This window comes from Nicotiana tabacum, chromosome 6, assembly GCF_000715075.1.
Source record: "Nicotiana tabacum cultivar K326 chromosome 6, ASM71507v2, whole genome shotgun sequence".
Lineage (NCBI taxonomy): Eukaryota > Viridiplantae > Streptophyta > Magnoliopsida > Solanales > Solanaceae > Nicotiana > Nicotiana tabacum.
In genome coordinates, this window is record NC_134085.1 from 161,375,059 (window position 1) to 161,395,583 (window position 20,525).

At 40.0% G+C, this 20,525-nt stretch overlaps 1 pseudogene; it reads left to right on the top strand.

Annotated features, from left to right (window-relative positions):
• Positions 1–16,585: 16,585 nt before the first annotated feature.
• Positions 16,586–17,955, top strand: LOC142181989 (ornithine decarboxylase-like; annotated as a pseudogene).
• The last annotated feature ends 2,570 nt before the right edge of the window (positions 17,956–20,525 follow it).

Below are 20,525 nucleotides of genomic sequence, written 5' to 3' on the forward strand. Positions count from 1 at the left end.
TTAATATAATATGCTAGAAGTTTATACGTAGGAGCTCCAAAATTTAGCATATTATGTTGGAACTTGTCGTGTTTTAGTTAAGATATTTTTATCAGGAGTTTATCTTCGCATAAAATAGTAGTTATTTTTATTTTGTAAATGTTGGCTAATTTTAAATTATCCGTCTGAAAATTTGCTAACCTCTGCTATTTTGACTTTAACATTTAGTAGTATTATTGGGCCGTGCTTGCATGGGTTACCTTAACTAGTCTAAAATAAAACCGACAGTGGTAAAGAAAACACGTATCCAGCTGTAAGATATATCCAAAAACCATAATGAGGACAACAAGTATTACTGACATGGTGAAGAAAATTAAAATGCACGTGGTTGTCGGTGTACGAAATATACTCTTTCCTATATATTAAAGAAACAGTACAATAATTGATTTTTTGGTTGATTTCATATATATTAAAGAATCCATCTTTTAATAATAATTAATAATAAAATTAATCATATTAATTTTAATTTATTAATAAAAACTACAATAAATACATCCAAATTCTTTATCTCAAAGACAACTTTTAGAAAAAGAAGTTAATTCTTTCTTAATATCTGAACAAATCAAATATTATGGACTACAAAAAAGGCCAAAAAATTAATTAAAGTGCACCGGAGGGAGTATACTCCTAATACAAATATAGAGGCCGTTTCTACAAATGCGACACCGTATGTCCTTTCACTTAGATGCTACCTCCTTTCATTTTAAATTATTAAATTCTGAATTAATAATTTTTACATATTTAATACGTAAATTTTTAACACATTACATAATAATAGTAATAATAATTGAATGTGCCTTAACCCGTTACCTCAACTCTAGCTCTACGGCCCTTGATGCAAACCCTATAGCATTGAGATTAATAAGGTTTTAAAAAATTAAGAGGAACTTTCATAAATGACTCTTGTTTGAAGGCTTATTGTTGGGCGTACATAGTTATAATTTAGTTAATTACATTCTGTAGCTACTAATTGCTTGCCATGAGATGTATGTTGCTGTATTCAATTCGATAGTATACACTGTATTCAATTCGGATATATTTATTCTTATATATTTTATATTGTATCCAATTTCACTATATTGAATTAAGTTGTATTCAACAACAAAAATAAAGAAAGAGGAAGTATACCGCTCTATTCAATTCGGCTGTATGCACTGTATTCAGTTCGACTATATTCATTTTTAATTAGTTTACATTGTATTCAATTTCACTATATTCAATTCGACTATATTCAAAAAATAAAAAATCACTCAAATAGTGATATTCGGCTGTATTCAATTTACTATATTCATTCATAGCTGCTTTTACAGTGTATTCAACTTATTGTATTTAATTCGACTGTATTCAAATAATAAAAATTCCAAAATACAGGGATCTACCACAAAAAATAACTTTCGAAATACATAAATACATGCGAAAATACAAAAAAAAATTGTATTTACTTGAAAAATACATAATACACTCAAATTTGAGTATCTTTGTACAAAATACAATGTATTTGTATCATTATATGTGACTCAATATCAAATAAGAGAAGAAAGTTCGCCGGAGATAGCATATTTCGGCCAAGCAAATCACCACCCTTCGTCGTCTCCACACATCACCATTATCCGTCGTCTCCACACATCACCATCCTCCGTTGTCTACGCAAATCACAACCGTCGAACCAGACCCATCACCACCCACTACCAGATATGAAATTATGAAGTCGCCACCCACCGCTTGGATCTGGATCTAACGTCGCCAGATCTGGATCTGGATATGAAGCCAAATTTAGGTCTAACATCGGATCTAGGTCTAACTCGGATATGGACAGTGGCCTTGCCGAGGGAGAAGAGAGGGAGGACAATGACAGAGAGTTGAGGGAGAAGAGAGAGAGAGAGAGAGTTGAGGGAAATATTGAGGGAACAGTTGTATATATTTATACTTTGTTATAAAATATAAAAAGTGACTATAAATAATAATTTTTTAAGCGTTTTGGTTTATAATAAATAAAGTGCATTATTTAGCTATAATATGTAAAATTTCCGAAAATAAACACTCAATCAAACTAGAACTAGAAATATAGAAAGAAAGGTTCAAAGAAATTCTCATTTTTTTTAACTATTTGGTTTTCTATAAAATACGCCAAAACTCTATCTGATCACCTAACGTGACCAACAAAATAAAGAAGATATTTGTATATGGTCGAAATCAGGTATGCTCGATTTCGTGGGTTCGAGGGTCACTTCGAGAACAAGTTCGAAATGGACCAGGCGCGAGCCCGATGGTAAAGTACAAGCTTCGAAGATTGAAGTTCTCGATTAACACTGATGCCAAGTATGATCGACCTTGAGATAATACCGTTATGGTTCCATAACCGAAAGAGCGAGAATCCCACAGTGGCCCTAAGATCACGGCGTAAATTCCGGAATGGATTTATACTAGGAGGTTAGACAATTATATAATAAGATTCCTTACTATAATTGGAAGTGTACCTTATTTAGGATTCCCCTACTATATAAATGGGACCTCAATCATTTGTAACACATCAATCATTGAGAAAAGAATATACATTTTCACTTTCATGCTTACTGTTCATCTGATTTGCCTTATTATTTTATTATTCTTGCTAACCCACCTCAATGATGCCTTAGCTCAAGTCAAGCTTTGTTTGCACACTGGTTTGATTTGCTATACTCTTCAATTTATACATTAGATTCCCTGTTTATCAATTAGTATTGGATTAAATCACATATCTTTAAAACCACAATACAAGTTTAATTGTTACTCGGATTTTAGGATAAACAGTTTGGCGCCCACCGTGGGACTAAAGATAATAGTGATTATCTCAGTACTGATTCTGATAATACATGTTATTTTCATACTTGTTCTTGTCAAGAATTTTTGTTCTCAGGTTAAAACATATCAAAGTCACAAAACACACTCGTACATGGCGATGATGGTCTTGGATTTCACGGGGAAAATAATAATATGACTGCTCCGGGAGCCAGTGTACCACCGATTAACCCTGGGGAAGTGTCGATTGTGGAACCAGTCGATGTTAGTTCACACTTCGCTTTGAATGCGGATTTAGGCACAGATCCAGAGGAAGTGTGCAGGGAAGTCCGATCTGGTGACCAAAGAACAGAAGGTATAAGAGATGGGGGAGTTAGCCTCCAAGTAATATTTGAGATACTACAAGCTCAACAGGTTGTTATCGCTCAGCTTCAAAGTGAGCATAAAACTCCAAGTGTGGTCGAACCAGAAATCATTCGCCGTACTGAGACGGTGCCAGAAAGATCAAGCAGTAACAGAACATGGACTGATCCTGCAATCATGAAGATGCTCGAGGAGCTCACCAAAAGAACGAGTCAGGAGAGAAGAAAACCGAAGATAATGACAAGAAAGTGGAGACATACAACTCTCATGTTGATCAAATATCGGGGGCACCCCCGATCTTAAAAGGTTTGGATGCCAAAAAGTTCGTGCAAAAGCCATTTCCTCAGAGTGCGGCTCCGAAGCCCATTCCTAGGAAAATCCGTATGGCAGATATACCTAAATACAACGGGACGGGCGATCCTAATGAACACATCACTTCATACACATGCAGGATTAAAGGAAACAACTTAAATGATGATGAGATCGAGTCGGTTTTGTTGAAAAGGTTTGGAGAAACTTTGTCAAAATGAGCAATTATAACGACCCGACCGGTCGTTTTGAGCTTTTGCACTTTGCTCATCAGTCTCGAGCGTGACCTACCCCGTGTGATGTATTATGACTTATGTAAATTATTGGTTTTGGTTTTCAGGGTAATCAGAATGAATTTGGAAGAAACAGTCCTCAGTTGAAGCTTGAAATTTGAAAGGTTTGACCAAGATTTGACTTGTTTGTATATGATCTCGGATCGGAATTTTTATGAGTTGGTTAGCTCCGTTGGGTGATTTGGGACTTAGGAGCGTGATCGGAATGCATTTTGGAAGTCTGTGGAAGGTTTAGGCTTGAATTGCCGAAATTGAGGTTTTGGCGTTTTCCGGTTGATAGGTGAGATTTTGATATAGGGTCGGAATGGATTTTTGAAGTTGCATTAGTTCCGTTGTATCATTTGGGATGTGTGTGCAAAATTTCAGTTCATTCGGACGTGGTTTGGTTGGGTTTTTGATCGAAAGCGTAATTTAGAAGGATTTGGAATTCTTAGGCTTGAATTCGATGCGAATTTGGTGTTTTGATGTTGTTTTGAGAATTTCGAAGGTTGGAACAAGTTTGAATGATGTTATGGGATATGTTGGCATGTTTGGTTGAGGTCTCGAGGGCCTCGGGTGAGTTTCGGGTGGTCAATCAGACCATTTCATGTTTTGCAAAGTTGCAGAAAATTTCTGTTCAGTGCTGCAGGCATTTGGCCTTCGCGTTAGCGAAGGTCTGGGTCCGTTGTGAATCGCTCTTGTGAGGGAGGCTCTGTGTTCGCGTAGGGGAAGTGAGCAGCTGGGTTTGAGGATTTATTTGTTCTTCACGTTTGCGGAAAGGGAGTCGCGTTCGCGTTGGGTTAGGGAGCCAAGTCTTCGCGTTCGCGAGTGGTAGGATGCGTTCGCGGTGAAGGAAATTTGGTCAAAGTAATTTTGTGCTTCGCGAACATGAGGCTTTGACCGTGTTCGCAAAAAAGGATTTTATGCCTGGGCAGAATGATTTAAAAGGGCTATATCGCGATTTTGAGGCTAAATACCTCCATTGTTGGGCGATTTTGAAGTTTGGGAGAGCTAATTGAAGAGGGAATTCAAGAGGATTTCAGGGAGGTAAGATTTTTGGACCCTAAACTTGTTTCTATGATGAATTCTATCATTGTAAGCTTGAAATCCATGGAAAAATCAGTAGCAAAAATGGGTAATTAGGACTTGAGATTAAAAGACCTTTGAGTGGGGATTTGAGGGGCCATTTGAGGTCCATTTTTGATGTTCTTGATATGTATAGACTCGTTTTAGTATGAGGATTCCACTGATGTTAATTTTATCGAATTCCGAGATGTGGGCCCGGGGGACCGGGTTTGAGCAATTTCGGGATTTTGATGTAAAATTGGATATTTTTGAGTGGGCTTCATTCCCTTTGCATATTGTAATGATTATGTACCGATTATGGCTAGATTTGGAGCATTCGGAGGTCGATTCATGCGGGCAAGGTATCGCGGGCTAGAGTTTGGACCGGATCGAGGTGAATAATGATTGTAAATGATGTTCTGAGGGTTTGAAACCCCGGATTGCACATCGTAGTGCTATATTGAGGTGAGACACACACTTGATGACGAGCGTGGGGTCATGCACTATTGGGGATTGTGACCTGGTCCATCCCGATTGATGATTTTACCGCGTATTTGATTGAAAACTATTTGCTATCATCATTATTTGGGCTGAATGCCATATTTGGGCCTAGTGCCAGCTATGTGAACCCTTCGGGGATTTTTGTTGATATTGCCTTACTGTTTTGACTTTATACTTGAACTCAGTCATGTTATTTTCCACTATTTTTCAAAACTCAGCCATGTTCACTGAGTTTTAATACTCAAATGATATTTAAATGATGATTTGGGCTGAGAAACACTGTTTTACTGTTGCCCGAGAGGCTTATGTGATTTTTCACTGAGCAAGGCCGAGGGCCTGTGTTGTGAGGATATCTTCTGGGTCGGGCTGCACGACGCAACGATGATACATTGATATTGATTATGAGGCCGAGGGCTTGAGATTTTATGCCGTGAGGTGGCTTGATATTGATATGAGGTCGAGAGTCTGTTTATGATACCACGAGGTGGCTTGATATTGCACTTTGGCCATAAGGGGCCTCTCCAAGAGTCTGCACACTCCCAGTAAGCGCGGGTACCCATTGTGATGTGAGATATAGCTCGAGGGGCTGATATTGTTCTATGTGATTGCCTGAGGGGCTGGTATTGTTCTGAAATATTACCCGAGGGACGGACTTGTTGACATTGTACCCGAGAGGCGAACCTTATGTGCTTATCTTTCTTATTTGCTTGTCATGTACCTGTTTAATTGTGTATTTGTACCCGAGGGGCGGATTTCTGTGCTTATCTGCAAAAATTATTTTGCATTCATTTGCGCAACTGTTGAGAAAGTCATTTTCAAAGAAGTTTAAACTAAGCTAAGATATTTTAAGAGATTTTACAGCTTCTTTGCTTTCTTACTGGTTTTTAACTGCTTCTATACAACATGTTGATGCATTTTTCATGATTTCTTACCATTCAGACTTTAGTTATGATTATTACTCACTGAGTTGGAGTACTCACTTTACTCCCTGCACCTTGTGTGCAGATTCAAGTATTTCTGAACCCGGTATCGAGTATTGGCTGATCAGAGGCAGAGTCATCGGAGTTTATCAAGGTAGCTGCCGACGTTTGCAACACTACTTTTCTCCCTCTTTATTTCATTAGTCCGTATTTCATGCATTTCAGACTTTTCAGTTGTATTTAGAACCTAGTAGATGCTCGTGACTTGTGACACCCCGGTATCAGACTGTGTTTGGGCTGTATTCTGCACATTATAAAATCTTTTGCTTAGTCTTTGGTTTATTTACTCATGCTTAGACTGTTTATTAATGTTTAACTATTTAAAAATTGAATTGGGACTAGTTCGCTGGCCTTGTCTTCACGAGAGACGCCATCATGACCGGGTCTAGATTTAGGGTCGTGACAGTAATGTTTTGGTACCATAACTTGCCACCGAATTCTAGTGATTCATTTGCTATGTTAGTAGACGCCTTCATAAAGGCACACACCGGGGCCATAAAGGTCGCAATAAGGAAATCAGACGTTTTTAAGATGAGATAAAGGGGTGATGAAATGCTAAGGGAGTTTGTATCCCGATTTCAAATAGAGCAAATGGAATTACCACCGGTCAAAATTATTGGGCCGTTCAATCTTTCACTCAGATGTTGGAATGAGCGGAGTTCGATAACGTCACGACAGTTGAAGCAAAATCTGATTGAGTATCCAGCTTTAACTTGGGCAGATATGCATAATCGTTATCAATTGAACATCAGGGTCGTGGAAAACTAGTTGGGAGCCCCCTCGAGTTCGGTTCATCCAAACAGATTGGCAGTTAAGGCCCCGAGGGATACCGACAGGGAATCAAGGTCGAAAAGAGAACGATATCAGCCATATGTTGCAGATTGAAGAAATAATGGTTCGGGGCGCAATCCACCTTGCAATGATCGAAGAAATGATTGAGGGCAAAATCCTCGTTGACTGTAAGAATGGTTTTGATAAACATACCGATCCCACAGAAGCACCTCGGTTATCGGAGTATAATTTCAGTGTCGATGCATCGGGGATCGTATCAGCTATCAGAAGGATCAAAGACTCTAGGTGGCCCAGCCCTATATAAACCGATCCTTCTCAAAGAAATCCAAACTTGATGTGTAAATATCATGGCATGCATGGCCATAGGACCGAAGACTGCAGACAACTGAGGGAGTAGGTAGCTCGATTATTCAACGAGGGTGCTAATAGAAAGACTGAGCAGGAAGAGCTGCAACATGTAATTCATATGATCGTTGGCGGGGTCGATGTTCCACAAGGGCCTATATTCAATGTACTAAGGTGTCGATTACCAGAGAAAAGCAGACTCGGATTTATGTGCCCGAAGGCATCCTATCGTTCAATGACGACGAAGCGGAGGGCATTTCTCAGCCGTACAATGACGCCCTGGTAATTTATGTTTTGTTAAATACAATTCAAGTTAAACATATTCTAGTGGATCCAGGTAGCTCAGCAACCATAATTAGATCATGGGTCGTAGAGCAGCTCGGCCTGTAGGGCCAAATTGTACCTGCATCTCGAGTCCTAAACGGCTTCAACATGGCAAGTGAAACAACAAAGGGGGAGATAATCCTGCCAGTGAACGTGGCCGGGACCATCCAAGATACAAAATTCCATGTCATCTAAGGAGACATGAGATATAATGCACTACCCTAGAGGCCATGGATCTACAACATGAGGGCACTACCGTCGACCCTTTATCAGATGATGAAATTCCCAACAATGGATGGTGTAAAAACAGTTTACGAGGAACAACACACATCAAAGGAAATGTTTGCAATCGATGAGGTGATGCCGATATCGACACCTTTGACCTCCAAAAAATCGAGCATCAAGGATAAACAGATGGCCAAATAGCAATCACTATCCCCAGCCTCGACCGAATTGGAGAAACATGTAATCGAAGAAGAAGAAGAGGATTTCCTTATTCCTCGAACTTTCGTTGTTCTCGAAGAATCAAATGCAACTAAGTCAACATTCGAGGAGCTAGAACATTTGATACTGATCGAGCATCTACCCGAATGAAAGGTATACCTGGGAACGGGGCTAACCCCCAAACTCAGGAAAAAAGTCATTCAATTTCTTATTGATAACATGGATTATTTTGTTTGGTCCCATTTTGACATGATAGGGATTTCACTAGAAATAACAACACATCGGCTAAGCCTTGACCCCAGATTCAAACCGGTGAAGCAAAAAAGAAGGCCCCAGTCCGAGGTGAAACATGCATTCATAAAGGATGAGGTAACTAAACTTCTTAAAATAGGGTCCATTTGGGAGGTAAAATACCTCGAATGGTTCCAACGTAGTTGTAGTCCCTAAAAAGGGAAACAAACTTAGAATATGCATAGATTACAAGGATTTAAAAAAAGCATGCCCTAAAGACTCTTTTCTACTGCCTAACATTGATCACATGATCGACGCCACAGCTGGCCACTAGATCCTTACCTTTCTCGATGCCTATTCTGGTACAATCAAATTCAGATGAACCCGGAAAACTAGGAGAAGACCTCGTTTATCACTAATTATGGAACATACTATTACAATGTAATGCCCTTCGGGCTAAAAAATGTAGGAGCTACATACCAACACCTAGTTAACAAAATGTTCGAGGAACAGATAGGTAAATCAATGGAAGTTTACATTGACAATATGTTGGTTAAATCCCTACGCGTAGAGGACCATTTAACTCATTTACAGGAAATATTCGAAATCTTGAGGAAGTACAACATGAAGCTTAACCCAGAAAAATGTGCTTTCAGGGTCGATTCGGGCAAGTTCCTTGTCTTCATGGTATCAAATCGGGGTATCAAAATCAACCCCGACAAGATCAAGGCCATCGAGGATATCATTATCGTAGATAGTGTGAAAGTCGTACAAAGGCTAACAGGATGGATAGCTGCCTTGGGTCGATTCATTTCGAGGTCATCAGATCGAAGCCACAGGTTCTTTTCCTTACTCAAAAAGAAAAATGATTTCGCATGGACCTCGGAATGCCAGCAAGCCTTGGAGGAATTGAAGCGATACTTATCGAGCCCACCTCTACTTCACACTCCGAAGGTTGATGAGAAGCTGTACTTATATTTGGCAGTATCCGAAATAACGATAAGTGGTGTACTAGTTCGAGAAGAGCAAGGTATGCAGTTCCCTGTCTATTACGTAAGTCAGACTTTAGGAGATGCTGAAACTAGATATCCACACTTAGAGAAATTGGCACTTGCATTAATAAGTGTATCTAGAAAGTTTAAGCCATATTTCCAGTGTCACCCCATATGTGTGTTAACCACTTATTCTCTCCGAAATGTTTTGCATAAGCCTGAGTTATCGGGCCGATTAACCAAATAGGCCGTCAAACTTGGAGGATACGATATCGAATATCAACCCCGAACGACCATAAAGTCTCAAATCTTAGCTGACTTTGTGGCCAATTTTACGCCAACCCTCATACCCGAAGTGGAGAAAGAACTTCTGCTAAAATCGGATACATTATTGGGAACATGGACCCTCTTCACGGACGGTGCCTCGAATGTGAAAGGGTCCAAGCTCGGCATCGTTTTGAAGCCACCTACAGGAAATACTATCAGACAATCTATCAAAACTTCTAGGTTGACTAATAATGAGGCCGAGTATGAGGCCATGATTGCAGGTCTCGATCTAGCTAAAAGCTTAGGGGCAGAAGTTGTTGAAGCCAAGTGTGATTCTCTGTTAGTAGTGAACCAAGAGGATAGAATGCAAAGATATTTGGACAAGCTATAGGTAACCTTGCACCGCTTCAAGGAGTGGACTCTAGACCATGTACCTCGAGAACAAAGAAGTGAGGCGGATGCGCTTGCAAACTTGGGGTCATCAATCGAGGAAGATGATATTATCCCAGGGACTATTGTCCAATTATCAAGATCTGCAGTCGAGGAGGGTCATGCCGAGATAAATTCTACAAGTTTGACTTGGGATTGGAGGAATAAGTATGTTGAATATTTAAAAAATGGGAAGCTCCCATCGGACCATAAAGAATCAAGGGCTTTACGAACCAAGGCTGCTCGGTTCGCATTGGATGAAGACGGAACGTTATATAGAAGGACATTCGATGGGCCATAAGCAATATGTTTAGGGCCGGGGGACACCGATTACGTTTTACCAGAGATCCACGAAGGCACTTGTGGAAACCACTCCGGCACCGAGTCTTTGATTCACAAAATTGTTATAGTAGGATATTACTGGGATAGCATGGAAAAAGACACTAAGGAGTTCGTTAAGAAACATGATAAATGTCAAAGGTTTGCACCGATGATTCATCAGCTTGGAGAGAAACTTCATTCATTTCTGTCCCCATGGCCTTTCATGAAATGGGGAATGGACATCGTCGGTCCTCTTCCAACAGCCCCAGGTAAAGCTAAATTCATTTTGTTTATGACTGACTACTTTTCTAAATGGGTGGAAGCACAGGCCTTCGAGAAGGTCAGAGAAAAAGAAGTTATTGACTTCATCTGGGACCACATCGTGTGTCGATTCAGGATACCTGCCAAAATCGTATGCGACAACAACAAGCAATTCATCGACAACAAGGTAACGGAGTTCCTCGAAGCATACAAAATAAAAAAGGATCTTATCAACACTATATCATCCGAGTGAAAACGGACAGGCCAAATCGGCAAACAAGATTATCATTCAAAACTTGAAAAAAGGGTTGAACGACGCTAAAGGGAAATGGAGAGAAGTTCTACCCGAAGTTCTTTGGGCATATCGAACTACATCAAAGTACAGCATGGGGGCAACCCCATTCTCTTTAGTATATGGCTTCGAGGCATTGATTCCAGTTGAGGTCGGGGAACCTAGCACCAGATTTCAACATACATCGGAGGAATCAAATCACGAGGCTATAAATTCTAGATTCAAGTTATTAGATGAAAAATGAGAAGCTGCACTTGTTCGAATGGCTACGCAGAAGCAAAGAATCGAGAGATATTATAATAGAAAGACCAATCTTCAATACTTTGGAATTGGGGACTTAGTTTTAAGGAAAGTCACCCTCAATACTCGCGACCCAAATGAAGGGAAACTAGTCCCGAATTGGGAAGGACCATATCGAGTTATCAGAGTCATCGAAAAAGGATCCTACAAACTTGGCACGATGGAAGGCGAACAATTGCCAAACAATTAGAATGTATCACTACTCAAACGATGTTATTGCTAAGGTACGACCATTCTCCCTTTTTACGTTTGTGTGATACTAACTTATTGCAGGTTTAAATCAAAGACATCAAAGAGAACCCTTCTACACGAAGACCTTACGTTTTAAAGCACACATTGAACTTTTTTTTTCTTTAGATCAGTTTTATCCCAAATGGGGTTTTCTGGCGAGGTTTTTAACGAGGCAAAAACTATATGCTACCTAAGGAGAATTCAACAGTATACAAGGCTTATTTTCAATCAACCTCGAATACTGGGGGCGTCACCCTCGGAGGTTATATTTTCCAGATAAATACTTCACGCCAAAGAGGGCCTCGATAGGAAAACTTTGTAACGGGCCAACGATCAAATGAACCGTGTCCATGTAGAACAATTGAGCCTCGATGGAAAAACATGTACGCATGTATGAATTATTCAAAGAAACATTCTTTCTATATCAAACATTTTGTGTCCCAAAGAAATTTGCTACTATACGAGCTCCATACTCGTGATTCTGTGAGAAAAGGCTCAAGGGCCAAAACGCAAATGCACCTCGAATACTCGGGGACTGTCATCGACAGTCAACACATTCGAGTTGTCTAAACTCGAATTTATAAGACCTCAAAGATACATCTCTGGACACAAAGGCCAAGGCCATCATACTCGGGGACTAACATTTTGAATAAGTTTGAAATGTTATTGGGAAACAAGTCCAAGAGACACACCCAAAGTCTACGGCCGAAATAATGCGGTTCAGAGACGTCCGAAATCCACAATAAAAATAAGCATTCAAATTCTTAGAAAATCGGTTAAATAAAGGCTACCCTCGGCAAAATAATCAAAAGGCTTCGATAAAATCAGCCCTCAAAAAACCTTAAGAGGTATCAAATTATCCAAATACAAGCTTGTGTTAAGGCACTAAAAACAAAGGGTTCCGATTAACACTACACCGTCAAAAAACCCAATGGGTAAAAAATGCATGCCAAGGCATAAATAAATTTTTACTAAGTCTTCTAAGCCGAAAAGGGGAAATAATAGCCATCTCTTAGAGGCCATAATGACCCGATCTAAAAGAACATAAGGGTTAAAACATTCAGAGATCGAGACCTTTGTTCTCACTCAACTCAGACCTAAGGGTCCCACCATCTCGAGCTCGCACAAAATCAACTTAAGCATAGCTCGAGGATTCATCAAAAAACCTTAAGAGGTATTCTATTATAAGATATCCCATCAATTACTAAAAAAAAACCCTAAGGGTTCCGATGCTCACTCGATTATTGAAGTTATGACATCAAAAACTAATTCTTCACGAAACGAAAATGGATCAAGCTTTACAACAAATTGGAGACGGAGTGGAAAGGAAAGGAATTCTTCATATACATGAAGAATATTTACAATACCCACATAGAGCCTTACACAAAATAAAAAGGAAAAAATCCTAAGGGCCTGATCTACTTTAGGAGCTGCATCTTCGGGAGCCACATCTTCAAGAACCTCCTCCTTATCTCCTCCGCTCTCGAAACCACTAGTGGAGTCTTCGTCATCGAAGAGTAAAGCGACAGCCTCTTCCTCCAAAGTTTTTACCTTTTCAATATCACCTGAAAGGTCAAAGCCACGAGCGTGCACTTCCTCGAGAGTTTCTCTCCAGGATTTTCGCCTGGTGTGGTCGACATCGTATGACAATTTGACTTCAGAAATAGTAGAGATCTCATGTGCCCGAATGTTGGCAGCCTCAGTGTCAGTTTTATAGGAGGCCACAAATGCTTCCACCTCAGATTTAGCCTTTTCAAGTTCGGCGGCCGACTTAGCTTTGAGATCCTCAATCTTCCGGCTCCGGGCCAAGCTCTCCACCTTCTCATTTTGTAGTTAACATTAAACCGAAGCCAACTGGGCCTGAAGCGTGTCCTTCTCCGAAGCAAGATGATCCATATGCTGCTTCTACCTCAGGGTCTTGGCCTCTTTCGCCTTAACCTCCTCTCAAAGCTGCTCCACCAGATCGCCCTTGTGCTGAACCTGCAAAGTCGAAGTGTTAGTCACTAAATCAAATAAACACATAACAAACTCCCCAAAAGTTACATTACATGCTCAATGAGCTCGGTCTGTTCTCGATGAGCCTTCGTTAAATTGGCTCGAAGGCCCCTAATCTCCTCCTCTTTTTAAACATAAAGGAGTTTGAGGCTATCCCTCTCTTTCATGAGCTTCTTGATTTCGGCCTTGCGTCCAGCGAGCTCGGCTCGAGACTTGGATAATGCTTGTCGATGGAGCATCACAACCTTCACACAAAGAAAAGAAGTCAGACTCAGAAAAACAAGAATAAAGCACGGACATAATTATGGAGGCAGAAAACTTACTTGTTTAAGAAGACGCTGAGCCTCGCCAAAAATAAACGAAGCATCTGGGTCGGGACCATCTTCGACCCCTACAAAGTATTCCCGAAAAATACCATTCACTTTGTGGGTCGTCCCCCACGTTGAGAGTCTTCATGGTTCAGGTATCTCACAACTGCCTTTCAGAGAACACAGGGCCAGACGACGATTCATCTATGTTAATTATCCCAAGTGATTCACTTGGGACATTCTCCTCTCTTTGAAAGGCCTCTAAGTCAGGCTCTTAGGGCTCACCCGCCAGATGTCCTCCAAGATGAGGTGCGCTTTTGCCGCCCGATGGCTCAGGGACTCTGCTCGAGCTCCTCTCAGAGATTTCTTTAGTTTGAGATTGAACTGCATTAGCCACTGCCGGTTCAGAGGCCTTAGAAACTTTAGTGCTCCCCCTCTTTTGAGCTACCAACAAGAAGTCAACATCCTCTCCTTCTTCCTCTTCATCCTGAAGTTGTTGGGCCTCATCTGCGGATAGGGCTGCAGGATCGGCTCTAGGCTTTCGAGCCTTATTTTTCTTGGGCTTCGGGGAACTTGTTGGCAAAACCCCTTTACTTTTCTTCTCTTTGATTGGCTGCAGAATGTCCTCTTCACCGGGAAGAGGCGACCTCATAACAATAATGTCTCTGAAGCCTGCATAAGGGGAAAGTAAGTATTTTACAGAGAAACGTCAACATATGAACAAGGGAACTCGCCATGGGTTTTAGCTTCCCATCGACCCATGTCCAAATCATGCCAACAACGTTCTACATGTGAAAAAGTGGAGGCCAATTGTCGAACCCAACCTACGAGATCCAGAATCGCACCAGGAAACCAAGGGGAAATTGTACCATCGAAAAGGAATTAGATCGAAAAAGAATAGAGAAAACAGAGTAGTAAGCATTATCAATGGGGTTGTACTTACGTTTCATGTTCCATTCCTCGAGAAAAGGCATCCTTTCGACAGGAATTAAGTCGGAGGTTTTGATTCGGACAAACTGGCCCATCTATCCTCGATCCTTATCTTCATCGACGCTAGAGAATAGCGCCTCCAAGGATCGGTGGTGGATCTTTATCAAACCACCTCGATAGAGGCGAGAGCTGTATAGCCTGATCAGGTGGTCAAGGGTAAAAGACAACCCCTTGGCCTTGCCCGAGAAATACCTAAGAAAATTGATGATGTGCCAAAAAGAAGGGTAGATCTGACCAAGGGTCACCAAATATTTGTGACAAAAATTAAGAATGCCTGGATCTATAGGCCCCAATGCTGGATCCATGTGACCCAGTGTGAAAGGATAAGTATACTCGCTTAAGTATCCTTCCACATGAGTGGTTAAATTCTCTCCAGGGGAAGGAATCACCACCTCCTTATCCTCCCAATTACAATCCTTTTTCACCTAATCGAGATCATCTTCAGTTATCGAGCAGATGTATCGGGACATGGGCTCGCATTAGCCTGGGAATGATATAGGCTTATCGATTTTGAAATCGGAAGATAGCTTTCATGACCCAGGAATGCACTCCTCGATACGAGGTGGAGCCATTGTTCTACCACCGTCCGAACGCGATGATAAAGAGGCTTTTTATTTCTAAGGAACGATTTTAGATGTTTTAACCATCGCTATGGAGAAACTCAAAAGAAGAGAGGAAGTTGATGTTGTTGAAGAAAGAATAGACTCAGAGAAGATGGAGAAGCTAGTAAGGTTTTAGGAAATGTTTGAGAAATAAAGGTTGAAAAGGTTGTGAAATTGAACTATTTATAGTGGCCGCTTCAACGGTTTTGGGGAAGCCAATGGACGACCAAAGCCGCCTTCAATTAATGACACTGGGAACTATGCAGGCGCGTCCTTTCAATCATTTCTGTCACTGACATCATGAGATTGACATCATGATCAAGGCACCAGAGGATCGAGGATCAAATTGTTTCTTATCATCTTACTCTAAGAAATGCGGGGACTATCTGTATACGGTCGAAATCAGGTATGCCCAATTTCGTGGGCTCGAGGGTCACTTCGAGAACAAGTTCAAAATGGACTAGGCGCGAGCCCAATGGTAAAGTAGAAGCTTCGAAGATCGAAGTGCTCGATTAACACCGAGGCCAAGTATGACCGACCTCGAGATAATACCATTATGGTTCCATAACAGAAAGAGCGAGATTCCCCTAGTGGCCCTAAGATCACGATGTAAATTCCGGAACGGATTTGTACTAGGCGGTTAGACAGCTGTATAATAAGATTCCTTACTACAATTGGAAGTGTACCTTATTTAGGATTCTCCTACTATACAAAGGGGACCTCAATCATTTGTAACACATCAATCATTGAGAAGAGAATATACATTTTCACTTTCCTGCTTACTGTTCATCTTATTTGCCTTATTATTTTATTGTTCTTGGTAACCCACCCCGAGGCTGCCTTAGCTCGAGATCGAGCTTTGTTCGCACACTGGTTTGACTTGCTCTACTCTTCAATTTATACATTAGATTCCTCGTTTATCAATTAATATTAGATTAAATCACATATTTTTAAAATCATAATACAAGTTTAATTGTTATTCGTATATTAGGGTAAACTATATTATTCCTCGTAGGTACGATTAAGCCATTCACCACGAGATCCTCGTGAATGTATGCAATTTGTTATATTTTTTATTAAGTGATAATCTTGAACGTTAGTACAATATGAGATATTTTAGGCATTGGCTTTCTATATAAAGAAGAGAGGAGACTCTTATACTTGTACTTCATATTTTCAGCTAATAAAATATTTCTCTTCCTTCTTATTATATATTTCTTGATCATGTTATTATCTACAGCTATTGGTAAGAGTCATGTTCCCAAAATACCAAAAGATGGGATGCCAGATTTAATCCGTTCAATTGCAGAGAACCATGAAGCTGGCCAGCCATTTTATCTCATGGATTTGGCTATAATTGAAAAGCTAATGGACAAATGGAACCATTCTTTTCCAAATATAAAACCTTTCTATGCTGTGAAATGCAACACCGAACCTGCTCTTCTTACTAAACTAGCCAAATTGGGTGCAAATTTTGATTGTGCTAGCCAACTAGAAATAGAAACCGTCTTAAATCTCGAAATTGGCCCAAACCAAATCATATTTGCTAACCCATGCAAAGCTATTTCCCACATCAAATACGCAGCCAATGTTGGGGTCAATCTCACAACTTTTGATTCCAAACTTGAAATTGACAAGATCAAGAAATGGCACCCACATTGTCATTTGTTGCTTCGAGTTAAAGCGCCTAATGATAGCGGCGCATTACGTCCCCTGGGAAAAAAATTCGGCGTGCTACCAGAAGAAGTTGAGCCACTACTGCATTACGCTTGTAATGTGGTCGGGCTAAAAGTTGTAGGCGTTTCATTTCATGTTGGATCTATAGCACAAAATCCTAGCATTTATCGCGAGGCGATTGCAGCTGCTAGGGCCGTTTTTGATGTTGCTGATCATCTTCGAATGCCTAAAATGCAAATTTTAAACATTGGTGGAGGATTTAGATCAACACCATTGTTCGAGGAAATAGCTAGTGTAGTAAACGAGGCAGTCCAAGATTATTTTCCCATGACTAATTTAACAATATTTGCAGAGCCAGGGCGGTTTTTTTGCAGAAACGGAATTTACGTTAGTCGCTCATGTGATTGGTAAAAGAGTTAGAGGTGAGAAAATAGAATATTGGATTGATGAAGGGATTTATGGATCATTTAGGCCAACACTTTATAATAGTTGTTTTGTGGGTATAAAGCCATTGTTACTTCAGGTAACAGAAAAATCTTGTCAAATTTATGAGTCAACTATTTATGGACCAAGTTGTGACTCACTTGATGCAGTGGCTATTGACATAAACTTGCCGGAGCTTCATTTGGATGACCTGATAGTGTTTTCTAATATGGGTGCATATTCAACATGTGGAGGAACTAAGTTCAATGGATTTGATATGTTATCTACACCTGCCTATCTTGTTAACTCAAATTCTAGCTAAAATGTGTCCAAAGACAACAAAATAATGAATAAACGCACTTCTTGTTATTTTCTTCCCTGCATGGGCATGATTGAATAAAGCATTAATTTATTCACATTTAAGTGTTTGTCTCTGCTATATTATGATGCTATTTATGATAGTGAGATCTGTTAGTACATTTAAATGGCATATTTTTGTGAGGCAAGGATATATCTATTTTATTACAAGCTTTCATTGTTGAAATAAAAGAAAATACTTTGTTTACGTCACAAAAAAGTACATTTTTTCTTAAAATTATATTATGAAAAGAAAATACTTATTTTTTTGAAATGAAAAAAAGTATTCTATCTATAACATAAAAAGAAAGTACCATTAATAATATTTCTATTTAGGGTGGGGATTGGGGTGGTTGGGGTGGGTGTGGGGTGATGGGGGTGGTTTGATGGGGATGATAAATAGGGTGGGGAAGGTTGAAAAAAAGTTTTGGAGGAAATGAGTTCATGAAGAAAAACTAGCAAATTAGGCACAAATCCCGAAATTCTCCCAAATCCGGCCGCCAGACCCACGTCTCGGAATCCAACAAAAATTACAAAACTAGAAAGTTCATTCGCTCACGAGTCTACCCATACCAAAATCATCAAAATCCGACATCAACTGGCCATCCAAATCCCCAAAATCATCTCTCCAATTTTCTTCCATCCCCCCTTCCCCAAATTTTACACTCCAATTCCCAATTTAGATGATAAAAATCAAGATACAATCACGGAATTTAACCAAAATCAAATGAAGAACACTTACCGAAATCACCTCTCTGAATTTCCCTTTAAAAATCGCCCAATCCCGTGGTCTGTTGCAACTTGATGTAGTGGCTATTGACACAAAATTGCCAGAGCTTCATTTGGATGGCCTGATAGTGTTTTATAATATGAGTGCATATTCAATGTGTGAGGGAACTAAATTCAATGGATTTGATATGTTATCTACACCTACCTATCTTGTTAACTCAAATTCTAGCTAAAATATGTCCAAAGACAACCAAATAATGAATAGATGCACTCCTTGTTATTTTCTTCCCTGCATGTGCATGATTTAATAAAGCATTAATTTATTCACATTTAAGTGTTTGTCTTTGCTACATTATGCTGATATTTATATTAGTGAGATCTGTTAGTACATTTGAATAGCATATTTTTGTGAGACATGGACATATCTATTTTATTACAAGTTTTCATTGTTGAAATGAAAGAAAATATTTTGTCTACATCGCAAAAAAGTACATTTTTTTAAAAATTATATCATGAAAAGAAAATACTTATTTTTTGAAATGAAAAAAAAGTATTCTATCTATAACATAAAAATAAAGTACCATTAATAATATTTCTATTTAGGGTGGGGGTTGGGGCGGGTGGGGTGGGGTGGGGTGATGGAGGTGGTTTGATGGGGATGATAAATAGGGTGGGGAAGGTTGAAAAAGAGTTTTGGAGGAATGAGTTCATGAAGAAAAACTAGCAATTAGGCACAAATCCCGAAATCCTCCCAAATCCGGCCCCCGGGCTCACATCTCGGAATCCGATAAAAATCACAAAACTTGAAAGTTCATTCACTCACGAGTCTACCCATACCAAAATCATCAAAATCCGACATCGAATGGCCATCCAAATCCCCAAAATCATCTCTCCAATTCTCTTCCATCTCCCCCCCCCCAAATTTTACACCCAATTCTCAATTTAAATAATAAAAATCAAGATACAATCATGGAATCTAACCAAAATCAAGTGAAGAACACTTACCCAAATCACCTCTATGAATTTCCCTTCAAAAATCGCCCGATCCCGTGGTCTCTAGCTCAAAATATCAAAAATGTGTACAAACCCTCGATTTTGAATATAACACTGCCTGCCCAGATTTTACTCTTCGTGAACGCGATAGTGCCCTCGCGTTCGCGAAGCACAAACTACCTCTGACCTGGAAATCCTCCTTCGCAAACGCGAAGCCTAAGTTGGCTGACCCTATGCGAACGCGTAGGCTTATCTTCCTGAAGCTCCCAAAGACCGTTGACTCTACGTGAACGCGATGACCTGATTGCGAATGCATAGCCTTAAAGTCCTACACCTTTGCGAATGCGGGAACTACTTCGTGAACGTGAAGAACTACTCAGCTGCCCCTCTCAAAAATCCCTTCGCGAACGCGAGAGCCCTCTCGCGAACGCAATGAAGGAATTCTCTGCAACAAAATACAAGAAAATCTGTCAATTTCCAAAACCAAGAATTGATCCGTTAACCACCCGAAACTCACCCGAGGCCCTCGGAACCTCAACCAAATATACCAACACATCCCATAACATTATTCAAACTTAATCGAACCTTCAAATCACTCAAAACAACATCAAAACACCAAATTACCCTCGGATTCAAGCCTTAGAGCATCTAAATTTCCAAATTTCACAAATGATGCCAAAACCTATCAAATCACGTCCAAATGATCCCAAATATTACACACACATCACAAATGACAATACAAACGTACTCCAAATTCAGGAATTCCATTCTGACCTCGAAATCAAATTTTCCATCGCCAACCAAAATCGCCAAATTTTCAACTTTCGCCAATTCATGCCTATTTCTATCACAGACCTCCAAATCACATTCCGGACGCGCTCCTAAGTCCCAAATTACCTAACGGAGCTAAGAGGA